This window comes from Agelaius tricolor, unplaced genomic scaffold (genome assembly GCF_023055355.1).
Source record: "Agelaius tricolor isolate 1412-34295 unplaced genomic scaffold, bAgeTri1.0.p SCAF_2, whole genome shotgun sequence".
Lineage (NCBI taxonomy): Eukaryota > Metazoa > Chordata > Aves > Passeriformes > Icteridae > Agelaius > Agelaius tricolor.
In genome coordinates, this window is record NW_027269262.1 from 76,649,685 (window position 1) to 76,665,647 (window position 15,963).

The window sequence follows — 15,963 nt, forward strand, 5'->3', positions numbered from 1 at the left end:
TCCTCACGGAAAAAGCGTCCCACGGCTCGCGGGTCGGGGAAGGCGGAGCAGCCGGGATGGGAGGAGCGAGCCGGGGGAGCGCGGTGCCGGCGTGTCCCGGAGAGCCGTGCCGGGGCAGCGGCCGCGCCCTCGGGCACCGCGGGAGCGCTGTGGCGGCGCGGGCCGCGGCCCTCGGCCGTCCCGTCCGAAGGAGCGTCCCCTGCGCTGGACAGGAGGAGGCATCCCGCTAAGGGCACCGGCGAGTTCTGCGCTCGAGAAGTGATGCAGGATGCCAGAGCCGAGCGCAGATCGCCGCGGCGAATAGCCCACTGCATAGAATCATAGAATGAGGAGGGTTGGAAGGGACCTTAAAGATCATCTAGTCCCAACTCCTCTGCCAGGACAGGACACACCTTCCACTAGACCAGGTTGCTCAGAGCCCCATCCGGTGTATACTCATTGCTCAAGCGAAGTGAGAAAAGCTTTGTTTCATGCAGTCGCTTATCTCCTCTGCTCTTGTCCTAGGAAGATCTTTCAGGATAGCGGCATTTCAAAAAGATAATTTCGAAATTTCCAGTAAGTGCAAGTTCATCCTTGCCCGTGCTCATTGCGAGCTGCCTGTGCTGATGCTCGGATGTATTTATGAGAGCTTTATGTGAAGGTTGCGCAGGAAGCTTTTCTAAATAAAGCCCGATCACCAAACCAAGTTCTCACAGACTAACAGAGTAATTTAACTTAAAGGTAGAGATCTGTAGCTTTCCACAAGGAGTGACAGTTCCACAGGATGAAATAAAGGTAAATAGAGCAACTCACTGGCCTTTCCATGTGTGCAGATCGTGGGCTAAGCCCCTGTGGCTTTTCACCTCTCTTTTGTCCCACTCATGGATATGGACCAGAGAATGAGGGAAAAGACCTAAGTTTTCAAGTTACAATACGTTCAATATTTCACAGCATTCATTTTAAGACATGGCAACAACTCTTCAGCTCTATCTAGATCCTAGCACTTTGGCTTTATAACTTTTCTAACTGTCTTGTATTTTCGATGATTTATATCCTTCAAATGCTTCAGCATTATGAACGTATGAGCAACCATGTAAAGCAACCAGTAACTTACTCTACTTTCAGTTTTTATTTACTTTACTCTCAGTTTTCAGTTAGTCTGTGTCCTTTAGACACAGTAGGTGTTTTCCCAAAACTGTAATCTTGAGGCAATGTTTACAATATGCAAGTTTTGGGTATCTGTTCATGCATATCCCTCTCTGTATTAATCATGTTGATAGTACCATTAGTCATACAATTTTAAATTTGGTGTATAAGGAAGATTTTGTTTCCAAAAGAAAGTGATATGCAAAGGACAATTACCATGAGCTTGCATTATAAAACCACTGTGTAAATACATACTTACAGTCTTTGCCATTAAAATGTCACTATACTGAAGATTTATTTGTGCAGCTGGTTAGTGTGTGCTGTGTTGATTTAATGTATATTTATAGTGTTAAGTACACTGACTTAAACCCCAGGAAAACTATTGTAATTCTAAAAGTGGATGTGGAGGCAGCACTGTTGTAGCAGTGCCATGCTCCTCTTGTTATGCCTACCCCAGGTACAGTTTTCCTGGAGCTGCCATCCTTGTGACACACCAAACCCTAACTCCAACCCTATTGGCAGCTTGAGGGCGAGGCTGAGGTCTTAAGGTAGATTAAACTTTTGATAAAACTGAAGTTTTGGTTAAATACTGTTTCTAAATGATAGAAACAGTATTTATAGCATGTGGCAGATAAATAGCTGCCTGTGGTTTACTTCCTTGAAAATTTTAACTGGTGAGTTTCCCCACATAATCCTTTTCATTTTTAAGAGTTGGATCTGACTCGTCAATTCACATGGAAATTTCCTGAAGGTCCCCACTGATAATGAGGTAAGCAAAGTCTACAGCAAAGAGGATACTTTTTCTGTGTGTGGTATTCATAGTGGTTTGATTAGTGTTGTTGTGACTGTAATTTACTTGAATTTAAACTGGAAAAAAATGGTTCTGAAAATGTGAAAGCTATGATGGTGGGCTTAGTCTTCCTTCAGCTTGTGAAATCTAGGAGGGCAGCTAGCTACTGTGTGATCAGTACATCATGATGCTGACTGGTAAAACACTTTCCATTCCTTGTATCTCTGTAAAAGATCAAGTAAAATAACAACTGAAATTAAACACATTTTCCACACTGAGGTGGTATTTGCTTTTTGACATTCTTCCCTGTAGGCAGCATAGTCTGGAAAGAGCTTTTACATTTCTACTGTAAACAGGTATTCACATTGATGGTTGAGAAAAGGGTATAAAATACATATCTCTCCCTGTGCATCTCCACCTGAAAACCAGGCGTCTTATACATAGATATACATGCACCCTTTTATGGTCATGTGTATGTTTTTAAAAATTCACACTACCTGCATGTCTTTACTAGTATAAAGACTTCCTTTTTTTGGTTTCTTTCAGTCTTGTGCCTCCACCAAAAAATTTTAGTGCCTTCATTTTTATGGATATTAAGGACCAAATCTAGTTGTGGTTTTTTTGCAGTTCACCAGATTGACTATATTTCCACAATGGCAGGAATCTCTTTGTTGTCAAGACAAGATGTTCAGATTGAAAGAAGCTATGGTTGCATGATGATGATTTTATATCTCAAACAACTTTACTGTGATTTTGCTGTTGGACTTAAACATGACAGACCCTGTTACCTACTAAAGATTCTGAAAAATTTGGGGATATGGCACTTTTTTCCCTGAGCACTTGATAGTCTCTGATTCTTAGTTGTGTCTTTGGAGCTGCATAAAATATTTTAGAAAATGAGTTTTCATTCAGTAATCACAATGCCTTTGTCCCTGCTTCTTATTTTGTGGATTTTTTCAAGCTTTTACATAAAAAATATAAGGGACATTTGGTTATAATAGCCTTTTTAAAAGGAATATTTTGCCAGAATATTTTGCACTATCCACATTGCAGGAATGAAGGACTTTGGTAGTAATCTCTTCAATTGTGTTTGGTCTTACTGAAGCAAGTATTTTTTTCTGAAATGCATCAGGTGCTTAGATTCTGGCTGAGATCCTGTTTTGCCTGCTGTCACACTGGCAATGTAATGATATACTTGCTCAGATCTATTGGTAATGAGTGCTACAACCATGGAAACCAACAGCCCTTGAAATCCTCTGTGTATTCTCCTGCCAGCCTCAACCAACCCTTCCTTGTTAGCATGTGCCTCACTCTAGGTGGGCTGTTCCTGAGCATCTGAGCTCTTTTGGAAGTTGTTACCTATGGTTTTAGATGTTTGTTGACACAATTTTATATTAAGAGAGCTGCATGAAAGTACTTGTATCCAGGTATTACAACATGTTGACACTAGCCAGCTGACTGAACTGAGGAGCAGAGCTGCTGAGAGCTTTTCTGGCAGTTTGAGGGAAGGAGGGAGAGAGGGAGGGAGTGCTTGGAGTTTGATGCTTCTGAGTCACCTGGATTTTTATTTCAATGTTGTGCTACTGTTGGTGCCCATGTGGTGATGACACATCATGAGTGTAACACCAGGATAAACTCTACTGCTCTTTTGAACGTAAATGACATTTCTTTTCAGCCCTAGCAGTTTAACAAAGCCACCCCACACCTGAAACATTTCAATGCTTATTTGCTATTTTCACTGAGCTTCCTCTTTTCTCCACTTGCTTGTGGGACCTGAGCAACTTTATGAAGGTGGTCCTCTTCCAAGCCCCTGGCTTTGCCTAAACCCAGTGGAGTTTTCTGTGTGGAAGTAATGCAGAGGCAAAAGTTTGGCAGAGGAGGAAGGAAAAGAGGGGGTGATTTTGAAAGATTCTCCTTAGACACAATAACACTGTGCTACTCTTCTGTACCTTTCTTAGCATGTGGATTCTCTGGGGCCAGGTGAAGCCCAGGTCCATCCTAGGTGCTGAATCCATTTTTTAGCAACAAGGATGACTAGCATGGGATGACTGTCATCCATCTGAAACAGAACCTGCATCAGAAATGCCTGTTAAAAGTGGTTCCTAGCTCTAGATCCTGAACCACAGAGATTACTGGGAGAGCAGTATTTCTCATGACCCAAAAAGGATTATTCTAATAGAATTCTTACAGAATTATCTCCTGTTGGAAGATGAGTGCCAGGCCTAGGAGTATTCCCTGACACCTCCAATTTTACAAGCACAGGTAGTATTAGGTTCAGTGGTCTGCTGCATTCAGGATTAGTCTATGTGCATTTTTTATGCTGGGTATTTCCTCTAATATTTCAGCTTCCCCCTTCCCCCTGCTCCTAGGTTTTAACCTTTATTTTGGTTTTCAGCCTAAAATGCTGCTGTTCTTGGTGTTTCCCATAAAATTAGTTCAGCTGAGAGAAAGCTGAAAAAATTTCTTTCAGCAGTGAATTAGAGCAAGTTTTTCTTCCCTTTTATTTTCTCTTTCAAAATTTAAACTAATATGCAAGTGCAGCAGATTGATGCAATGCCAACAGGTCAGGAGAGGGGATTCTGCCCCTCAGCTCTACTCTGCTGAGACCCACCTGGAGTTCTCTGGGATCCCCAGCACAGGAAAGACATGAACCTGTTGGAGTGAGCCCAGGGGAGGCCAGCAAGATGATCAGAGGGATGGACCACCTCTCACACAAGGAAAGGTGAGGGAATTTGGTTTGTTTAGCCTGGAAAAGAGAAGTCTTTTTGCTATTTTCTGCCTTCCAGTACCTGAAAGGACTGTACAAGAAAAATGGAGAAGGACTTTTTACAAGAGCATGTTGTTATAGGAGCAATAGAATCAAATGGAAAGAGAGTAGGCTTAGATTAGATATCAGAAAAAATTCTTTACTGTGAGGATGGTGAGGCACTGGAACAGGTTGCCCAGAGAAGTTGTGGATGCTTTGTCCCTGAAAGTGTTCAAGTCCACGTTGGATGGAGTCTGAGTGAGCTGATCTAGTGGAGGTGTCCCTGCCTATGGCAGGGGAGTTGGAACTAGATGATCTTTAAGGTCTCTTCCAACCCAAACCATTCTATGATTCCATGATTCAGGGCACCTCCTGGAGTGTAACAAATCTGCTAGGTCTGTAATTTCAGTTCCCAGAAATGCATAATGTGTTGGAGCTCTGTCCTCTAGCTTGAATAGCTACAATTCTTTCCAAATAGCTGTCAAGCTGTCATTCATGACAGAGTCATAAAGGAGAACAACATTCATTACTTAACTACAAGAATGCAAGGCAAGGTCTAGATAATCAAGTGGATGCACAGAACCAGGTGGGAAATGTGGGAGTTAGAAATGTTATACTTTTACGTTTACTTTTTTTGTGGTTTGTGTTGGCAGTTAAATAAGGGGAAAATTGGCATGTTTATTTGACAACATCTATGTGTTTTGAAATCAAATTAAGGTGCAGCCTATCTGTAATGAAATGAGGAGTTAAGACTTGTAAGAACTTAGCATACTTAGTAGCATACAGCATTGCATTCATAACAGGAAAAATAGCCCAGATTTCCAGCTCCAGGTTTGAAAACCTTCCAAGGAAAAATTTTGCCTAGATTTTTTGATTCTAATAGTTAAACCTCAGTAATTTTTTTAGTAAGTGCAATTACTTCTCATTCATTTAGGAGCAGGTATTTCCTGATAAGTATTATGTTGAAAGTCTCTGACTTTTAGCAACAGTGCTTACGCTTCGAGGAATTTATAGTAAGCCAGAATGAATCAACGTGTTAATCATTTTTTCAGGCATAAACACATGGCCTTTTCTTCCTGCTTGTATAAACAATTAGCATGTGTCATCTGAGAATAACGTAAGGCATATTTTCGTCACAAATGTAACAGTTTGTGGTGGGGTAAATTCTAGAAAATAGTCTAAAAAAAAAAAAGGCCCAAAAAAACCCAAACCAAACCAGACCAAAAAACCAAAACAGAAATGAAGGTGGAATATTTTCTTGAGCAATATATATGCAAAACCTGTATTAAGTGAGGGCTCTGTTTACACAGGTGCAACACTCCTACAGTTTCAATTTGTCTGAATGCCTATAGGTCATTAACATGACCCTTTCACAAGTGTTTACAAGAGTGGAGCAGAAGGAACTTTTCTGTGGCTGTCTTCCATGAACACACTGACACTTGGTCAATATAGGAAATGCCTGTAAAGAGTGAACTGGCTTGGGGTTACCCCAGCTCACCTTTGTACAGGGTAAAATAACCCAGAAGGGCTGAGATTGTAGTTGGGCTGGAGCAGAAAGATTCGGTTTGGAGCGCATTTGAAGTGATCTGAGGAATGAAGGTGTTTCTCTGGAGTGCAGTTCAGAAAACTGGACACATCAACATGATTCAGTTTTTGCTGGAAATGGCAAAAATGTAATATTATCATCTTGGGTAAAGCACATGAGAAGAAGATATCCCAACAATCACTCCTAATGCTGTTAGATCTTTGGTGTCCTTTAGGCATCCCAATGGCATCTCCTGAATCTGCTGAATTTAGAAGTATGTGAGATAAGTGAAAAACTTTTCATTGTACTCAGACATCAGTGTGAACAGGCTCAGAACTTCCATGGTATAGCAAAACAGTACCAGATTCCATATTTTTCCATTACAAAATACAGTTTTATGCTTAAGAAAACCTCCTAATTAATTTTTCACTATAATGAAGCTTTAGTACACCACAGCTGCATGCATGATGGTCATCTCGTTCTTCTGGCTAAATGGAAATCCCTGAAGAAATTTGCTGGAGTTCACTCTGATCATTCTGTGGGTAACAAGGCCCACTGTCTCTTAGAATGCCTTGATATACTTTTATATTAAAAAGAATAATCCCTTCTTGTTAATAAGAGGCTTGCACATCTTATTCCTTTTCCAATGCAAAGAGCTTGGAAAAAGGCAAACTCCTGCAAAAGACTTAGACTGGTTCTTAAAACTGCGTATTCATGTTGTGGTCATCTGGTAGAACTGCATGCCACTTTTCTACTGTATTCTTTTCAAGTATGTTGTCAGTATTACTGTATGTTTCACATGCCACCTTGTGGTCTTCTAGGAAAAAGAAAAATTGTGTATGATTTGGCAAACTGGAAATACATTTCTGTGTAAATATTTTCACTAAGTGAAAAATTCTAGTATAGATTCATATCTCAGTAAATTTACTGAAGCCAAGTTTTCAAGAGTTTTATAGAGTACCTTTTAAGAGTATCAAATACAAATTAGTTTAGAACATGACCTTCAAGCTGAAGGCATTTCTGTTGTAGTAGTTGTGCTGTACATATGTGCAAAATAAAAGAGGAAATATGCAGGATGTGAATCCTTTTCATCTCTAGCATAGAAGCATGGGCAAGGAAACAACTGTGATTTAGTCAGTACTGACTTTTCAGGAGCTGTTGTCATGAGAAATTGATTCTGGAAAATCTATCAAGTTGTTATGATTATAGAAGATTTTCACTACCTAAAAAAAGAGTTAGATTTTCAAATTGGAAAACACTGTAGTTTTAAAACAATTAAGAAGTTTGTTTTCCTGTTGCACCTTGAGTGAGTGTCCAAATGGGAAATTAATCTCATCTACGTTTCAGGTAAATGAGAAATTCTGAGACAAGTTGAGATTGGAAAATTTAGTCTAACCTATTTCTGTAAGGCTAGAAGGGTTTAAAGTACTTGTAGGAAAATACTCGATATTTTTTTTTTTATTCATTATTTCTTTAGGATTCAAAGGCCTAAGCTTGGGTTAGAAATATTTTTACTTCAAATAACACAAACAACCCAAAAGACATATTCTGTTTCCTTAAATAGTGTCTAAATTGATCAAAGATAATTGAAGAGTACAAGGGATAGATGGGAAAGAGGGAGAGAAAAACAAGGAGGAGGACAGGTAAGATGAGTTTTATGCATCTGATATTTAAAAAAAATCTTCCAGTGTCCTGATTATTCATTTATTTTTCAACTGTCCAATTCTTTTTAGTAAGACCATCAACTTGGACTGACAGGAAGGAGATAATAGCTTTAGGTTGGCTTATGTAAGATGTTAAACTCACTAAAAATTTCTGTGCTTATGAATGTACATCATCATACGTTGCACTTCTAAAAGTCTGCTTTTTATGTGCTATGTCTACCTGACATTTAAAAAGAATTATCAGCCTTTTCTGATATCTAAGTGTCTCATACTTTTTTGAAAACCATGGTCATTGTACATTTTGGAGTACAAATTGAGATTTTCTTTTTATTCTGTTGTAGAGTAGATGCCTGCTTCTAAGCTTTTGGTTTCCTTTGCAGCAGTCTGTTTTGGTGTTAGATAAATAATACAGATGATTAATTGCTTTATTGATGGAAATGGCCAGGAGACCTAGAGAGACACATACAGAAGAATAAATTGGGCTGTAATTGGTCTGTGACCTTTCAGAAGTTCTTTTGTGTAATGCTCTCACAGGGATGGGCTTGCTGGGAGGAGCTGATTTTGCGCTGTATAAAGTAGTGATGGGATGACCTTTATTCTCTCCAGGTGCCCATCCAGCTGCTCTATCACTCCTCAGCAGGGCCCAGGGGAGGATTGTAGAATGAAGAAGAACTCATGTGCTGAGATGAAGGCAGTTTAATAAAGAAAAAGGAAAGGCTGCACAAGGAAGCAAAAGGAAACACAAAGATCTATTCTCTACTTCTCATGAGCAGGTGATATCCAGCCAATGTCTGGGAAATAGGGCTTTGGTATGTGTAGTGGATTCTCTGGAAAATAAATACCTAAATGGCAAATGCCCCTCTTTCTTCTTCTTTCTCTTAGTTTTATTGCTGAGTACAATGTTATTTGGTATGGAAGATCTCCTTGGTCAGCTTGAGTCAGCTGTCCTGTCTTTGTCCTCTCCCAGCCTCTTGCCCACCCCCAGCCTACTGGTCTTTAAGGGTCTGGGGGGATGTTGGAGAGACAGCCTTGATGCTGTGGGAGCAGTGCTCAGGAGTAGCCAAAACACTCGTGTGTACACTGACACCTTTCTAGCTACAGGTAAAAAGCACAGCACTGAGAACTGCTGTGTGAAGGTTGACTCCATCCCAGCCACACTCAACACAATCTCCATGCCTTATTTCATACCATTTGCATCATGCTTATGTCCCACATAATTCAATATAATTATACATACTTTGTCCTTTTGTATTTAAATCTCATTACTGAAATCTCTTCTTAGCAACACAGCTTATGCTACATTATTTAAATTATCTTTATACTCAATGTACAGATTTATTCATTCTCATTATTATCCTGGGTCCCTTAACAGATACTTATTATTCTCCCATTCCATGGGCCTCCTCTGCTCCTCCAAATGTTTATAAATACAGACTATGTTTTGGGCCCAGCTGCCATCATTTTACATCTTTGTACATTCTTTGGGAGCTTGAGAGACATCTCCCTTGCCTCCTGTGCTGTTTATCTCTGTCAGTGCACTGAGGAGCTCCAGGAAGGGCACTGCTGTGGGTCTGTGCTGGAATCCTGTCAGCTGCAGAAAGTCTTTTCATACTTCAGCCTCCTGTGTACTCACCAAAATCTGCTATGTGTTTCATCTGCTTAAACCCCATTGTAAATATCCATTACTTTAGTACTCTCAATTAGTTTTCTTACAGAAATGCTGTAGAAATAATTTATTTCCAATGTAGCATATCAGGCAATAATGACTTGGGAACATCAGAACAAGAAAACAACAAGCAAATGCAACAGGGTGTTTTTGCATACCATATGAATTTGAGAAGGGGGTTGCTTATCCCTATGGGCTATTATTACAATGGTAAAAACGGTTTCCTTTTCTGAATTATTCTTCAGTTCCTCCAAAATCTCACCCCATATGCAGAAGCTGTTACATGTCATGCAGATCACTCCCTCCTTGAAATCTGAAGATCAAAGTCTTTGCATTGGACTCTTAGCATGTTCCCTCAGTATAGCTCTAGATAATGATGAAAGCTTCCTATTGAAGGCACAGCCTGCAGATGCAGGGCATGATATGGAAGTGTGTTTGAGCAGAGTATGTGCTCTGAATGAGAGCCATGTTTGCACTCATACCTGTGAAGAGTTCCAGTGATATCTGAAGTTTGTCCCTGATGGAAGGTGTCTGCCCTCACACCTAAGGCTACACACCTTAGCCTTAGGCTACACAGCTAAGCCTTCATGTGTGAGCAGCATTTTTAAATGTAGAAATGAAACACACTAATGAAAAAATAGAGAAGTAAAAAGGATTTAGAATTTTTAGCATAAATCCTGTCTCACTGTGGCAATGGGCACTGGGAAGGGAGTGAAGAAAGAATCAACATATTAGGAACATGATTTAGTGAGCACCAAAACCACGAGTGGTTCATTGAATAACTGACAATGATCTCCCTCTCCTGCTGCCCGACAGAGCAAACTGTGAGCTGAAGCTGCACGCTGACAATCAATGTGTAATGAATCTGTAATGAATCTGTAATGAATCTGTAATGAATCTGTGGCTGCTGTGCAAGCAGTGCCAGCTGTCGAGCACCGTGTGCCCCTCGCATTGTCCGCACATTGGCATTGCCACCGCAGCAGGGGTTTCGTGCCAATACACAGCAGCGTTTAACAACAATGGCCACTCGATGGCACTGTTGCCATTCAAATCCGTACTTGAAAAGACTTCAGCTGTGTTTTGATATTCGCGAGGATGTGAATGTGGCATTTCAGATGAGCAGCTTGACACATCTTGGCAAACTGCTGTTTAAATAATCAGCTTTATTAAACACACTCGAGGACAGATTTTTCTTCTGTGTGTTCCTCAAGTACTTGTAGAACTTAAGTATAAAAAATGTTGTGATCTACATTTCTTATTTTTCATAGAATCCCTTTAAAATATACACAGGCTAATTTAAGGTGCCATCTGTATTACAAATCTATTGGTAGAAGCTTTTACATTTCAGTATATTTTTAGTGACTATTCTTTGTACACAAGCACATTCCAAGAGATCTTTCGGTCTTTTAATTTTTTATAGAGATGTTTATTTGATGCATTTTTAAGTATTCATGTACATTTTGTATTGCTAGAGAAGAACACATGACTTTTTGGTAGAGCAACTGGATAAAATTATTATCATCTTTGGTAATTATTTGCCATAAATTTCTATTAATGATTGTATTAGAGTTAAAAGATATGAAAAATATTTTAAAATAATCTCTCAGATATTATTTCTCTCCTAGTATATTACCTAATTTGCATTTGAAAGAAAAATCAAAGTAAATGCTGATCAGCTTTTGCATTAGTTGATCAAATTCTGGGTTTCTTAACTTCAGGTCAGTACAGGGGGTTTAAGAGGGCAAGAAAGAGATTAAAGAGAAGTCTATTTCAGTGTACTCATGAATTTCAGCCTGGGGAGGAAGTGCCAGAAAGACTGAGCCATTTAGGTATGACTGTCTAAATCCCTGAAGAACTTTACAAAGAGTGAAGAAATTTCAGACCTTCATACATTTCTCTGAGTCAGGTATTTCTTTTATGGCTTCTACAGAAAATGCATGAAGTCTTGAAGACCAGACACGTGTTGACACATATGATTCACTCTTAGCATAGCTTGAGCCCCTGGGAACCTTATTTATCTGTATTGAAATTGCTCTGTCCTTCCCTTCCCCTTGGTGCCAAAGCTTTTATGAGAGAGTTTGTGCTGCCTTTGCCAAAGAAGCTCTATCCTGAAGAGGGGATATTTTTATGTATGTTTTCTGTCTTGATCAGTGACAGAACAGCTTGGAAGCCACATAGTCTTGCAAAACAAGGATAACCACCAAGGGAAAGGTACTAAGTTCTGTGGCAGTTTGATGAAACACATCTTGAAGGATATCTTGGAAATAAATCTTTAATTGTATTCCTTAAAAAATTTTTATTAAGAAAAAATGCTGAACTTTCTAGACATCTGCAAGTGTGCGTTTAAGGCAGGTGTTCAAACTATGAATGTACTGCTCTGACTATTTTTTATCAGTAACAGAAGTTTTAATACTGTTAATAAATGCTTTAAAAATAAGGTTTGAAATTCCCTCCATACCTTTTGTTAGTAAAGATGGAAAAACAGAGTGCAATTTGGAAGTACATAACTTGAGACATCTCATTTAAATTATTGAAAATAAAATTTAAAAAACCCAAAACACCTTACAAAAAAACCAGTACTTCCTTGCTGAAGTGTTCCTGTTGCCTCTGTAGCAGACATAAAGATTCAAGTTAAAGGACAGCAAAACAGAAATAAGCAGCCTTGGGGGTAGTGAATTTCTCATCTTTGTCATTGGTTTATCTTATATTCTCACAGAGTTTAAACTCTAGGAAGTGTTTCTTAAAGAAGGTATTTTATTTTGCCATACTATGAAAATCTAACCTTTTAAGGCCAAGAAGATAACTTTTCATAGCTTGTCTTTTCCAGATGAGCACTCAGTTTAATTGAGGGACTTGTTCTTTTGGAAAAAAATATTAAAAAATTTAAGAATTGCATAGCCTTATATCTGAAATATGTTTTCTCTTCTTGATTTTGATAAAAGCATTGTTGAATAAAGATCACAAAGAAGTTTCCAAAATCCTGTGGCCTACCTGTGCTGAAAGAAGATTTTTTTGGGGGGACTTAATTAATGAAGGAAGCTGCTGAATCTCCTGCATCAAAAAACAGTGCAGGTGAGGGCATTCTACAAATAAAACTTCACCACCATAAGTTGACAGCTAATACAATATTTGGCTTGCTGGTAATTTTCTGTCAGTCATTTTTCATGTGCTTGCATTAGACTTTTCATGTGCTTTCATTGCATCAATTGGGTAAAATATTCTGATTTATTTAAGCTTGGCATCCATTGGAAGTGCTGCCTGCAGCACCACCACCTGAGCCTTGACAGCAGACAGAAACAATAAAACATCTGGAGGAGCAGGAAAAGGATATGTTGCATGAACTTGGGCATTACTCAAGAGACATGAGTTGTAGATTTGTCACTGACAGGTGTTTCAGAGCATTGATGAAGCCCCTTGGCCCAGAGGAGGTCAGGTAATGTTGCTCTGGAATGCCATTCTAGCTGGGTGTACTCACAATGTCTCTGTGTGTTGGTGTTTCTCAGTGTTTGTGTGCTCTTTCCAGAAGGTTTGTCTTTGTTTTTAGGACTATAGTGTTCTGATTTTCCAAGGAGCAGGAAGTGAGTTTTGCTTTTCTTTCTGTTGACTCCTTGAGGGTCTGAAATGTCTGTTATTTGAGTACTCATTGAAAGCCTTGTGTTCCTTCTAAAAAGTCTTTAAAGCTTTAGAATATTCAGTTGGAAATGACTTAGAAGGATCATTTAGTTCAAGTGCCTGTGACAGCAAATGCCAGCACAGTTTGCCCATAGAAAGGCTTGGATATGTAGGCATGTCACAGCACTGAAAAGCAGGGAGATCTCTTTCTTTATAGTTATAACTTGTACTTATATGCAAAATAATAAAATACTTGAATTTTTGGAGACTGGGTTCTCTTCCTAATTGTTAATGTAGAAGGGCTTGCTAAATTTTAAAATAGCCCACTGACAACCGGCTAGTACTGTTGATTCCTAATGTCTTAGCAGTATCTGGAAGATCTGTAGCCTGGCTTCCAAAGACACATTTTCCAGGGCCCTGTATTGTATTTCCAATGAAATACAGCAGTGGCTTTGCTGTGGCAGCAACTCTATAAAAAAGGGGATTGTGTTGTTCCCTGCTGTTCTGGAAGCAGTTGATTAGCAATTATGATTGCTAATGTCCTTGATTGATGAATAAAAAAAATATTGTTTGAAATTTGTCTGAAGTATGAAAAAATAACTCATTTCTCCAGTTAAATCTTGTGAGACATTTCAATGGTTGCCTGAAATGCTGCTTCCATTTAACAATGTAAGAATGTAGGATGGATGTATCTGGCATTAATCTGAGCTATGGTTTCCAGTCTGTCTCAGGATACTTTGTGACAACTCCACCATTAATGCACTTTGCCATCAGCAAAGTGCTGAGTAAGCTTATGCTGCATCAGTATTGTTACACACTATTCCACATCTGTCAGGCAGAAGGACATAACTAAGCTACTGACAGAATGCTCAGGCAAGCAGCTTTTTACAAGTGAAGCACTCATGATGATTTAGTGAGGAGTTATATTCCTTGCTTTGAAACTCTAGCTCTGCACATAAAAATCACATTTAAATTATGCCATACTCCTCCAGGCGAACATCAGAATACTCCTTTGGAGCCAATTTTTAAACGAGATCTCAATTTTTTTCTTTATCCTGTATGTCAATAAAGCAGCAGAATTCCTTGAATATTGTAAGTTAGTGCTATTGTGAGTTTAAATTATGGATCAACTGTTTTGGAAACCACGTCTGACCTGTTTTTAAAGACATTGTTAATAGAAATAGATGAAAGTTTACTATTTTTGATAAAAAATTACAGTGCGGGGCAACTTCCCTTAATATATAATTTTATTAGGTAGCAGATTTTCCAAGAAACCATGAAAGGTTTGATCATGAGAATCAGTTAGACTTTCCTTCACTGCAAAGGAAATGTCTCTATCTGTAACAGAGACTCTCTTCCAGTGATTTTATAGCACCAAAAACATTAATGCCCTGGCACTAGGCCCTCAAAAGTACTCTATGAAATGGTTCTTTTGGGAATCATGTCTATGCTAATTGTATAATAAATTCAGGAGTATTTTTAGGAGCTGCTATAACAAGCAGTTATTGCCATGACAGCATGTTCTTAAGTATTTTTAAAATTTACAGATTTTAAAACTATTAATGATTTCCTATTATCTCTTCAGCAATCAAATGGTCTTAAGAGGGTCAAATAAATCTGTACAGAGGCTAAACTGGTATATAGCATATGTGTAGAATCTGGAGATATAAATTTTTCAGTTCAGAAGCTATGGAAAGCAATCTTTCTGTTTGCATGCAAAAGCATTTTAAAATAAAAACTCATTATACTCATGATCACAGTACTATGATACTCATATATCACAGAACATGAGTTAGAAAGGACCCCCAAGGACCGTCAAATCCAACTCTTAAGTGAACGGCCCATATATAAAATAATGCTTTGGCAAAGTGTGAAAGTGTGTCATGTAACCCAAGATACCTGAAGGCAGAAAACGTTCATGTAATAAAACTAAAGAACTGAAAGACTGGGGAAGACCTTTTTTTTTCCCTCCCCCAGTAACATGGAGGCAGGTGTCACAGGAAGGGCGGTGTGGCACTTGTCTGATTGCCGCTTTGGCTGCAGGGAAAGGCCGGCGGCTTGGGCAGAGCGCTGTGCCGGGTGCAGGCCCCGCTCTGCACGGCCCCGCTGCCGCCTGCCAGCGCGTCCCGATCCGTCAGCAGAGCAGCGGAGCCAGCACTCGATATGCCGGTGCCGAGCCTGCCAGCAGCCAGCACGGGCACGTTCCCGGCCTGGCAGGTGCGGCTGCTGCAGCGGGAGGCAGCGCTGGGCGCCCCCGGCCCCGCCGCCGTCCCTGCGCAGGGACCGTCCCGGCCGGCAGCGTCTCCCAGCCGCGCTCGGGCTGAGCGAGCGCTGTCCGTCCGCGACGCTGCGGAGCCCAGAGTGACGCCTCGGCAGTGCAGGTACCCGCAGGACGGAGAAAGGCAATCGAGAGGGTTTTGAGACAGCCGTGAGCTCCATTATAAAGTAAACTTTGTAGGTAGTGCGATTAAAAATATAGATTCACTCTTTTGTTGAGTGATATAGATTCACTCGTTTTATACTTCATAGATACTGCTGCATTGTAATGAGATTAAGGTTAAATACATCCTGCCAGAAAATTTTTTGTGATTGATTAAAACTGGTATACCTAGCTTTATAGATAACATCTTTTATTAAAATAAAATTTAGCAATTACAGCTTCAAGTTGTTAGTGTTCATAACAGAAAAAAAACTCTAAGCAAAGCATACAGACACAGATCTGCATACGTATTCCTTCTCAGAAGATACTGCAATAAGTACATGTAAGCTAAAAATTCTTACAGATAACATTTTAATCAATATTGAAATACATGTGCTGCCATAAAAACATTAGAA

General features: G+C 39.6%; 1 long non-coding RNA gene across 1 annotated transcript; it reads left to right on the forward strand.

Annotated features, from left to right (window-relative positions):
• The first annotated feature begins 193 nt into the window (after positions 1 to 193).
• On the forward strand, positions 194 to 1,894 carry LOC139587375 (uncharacterized). Its single transcript, XR_011678379.1, has 4 exons — positions 194 to 334; positions 509 to 555; positions 721 to 774; positions 1,835 to 1,894. It is a non-coding gene; the product is annotated as an uncharacterized lncRNA (long non-coding RNA).
• The last annotated feature ends 14,069 nt before the right edge of the window (positions 1,895 to 15,963 follow it).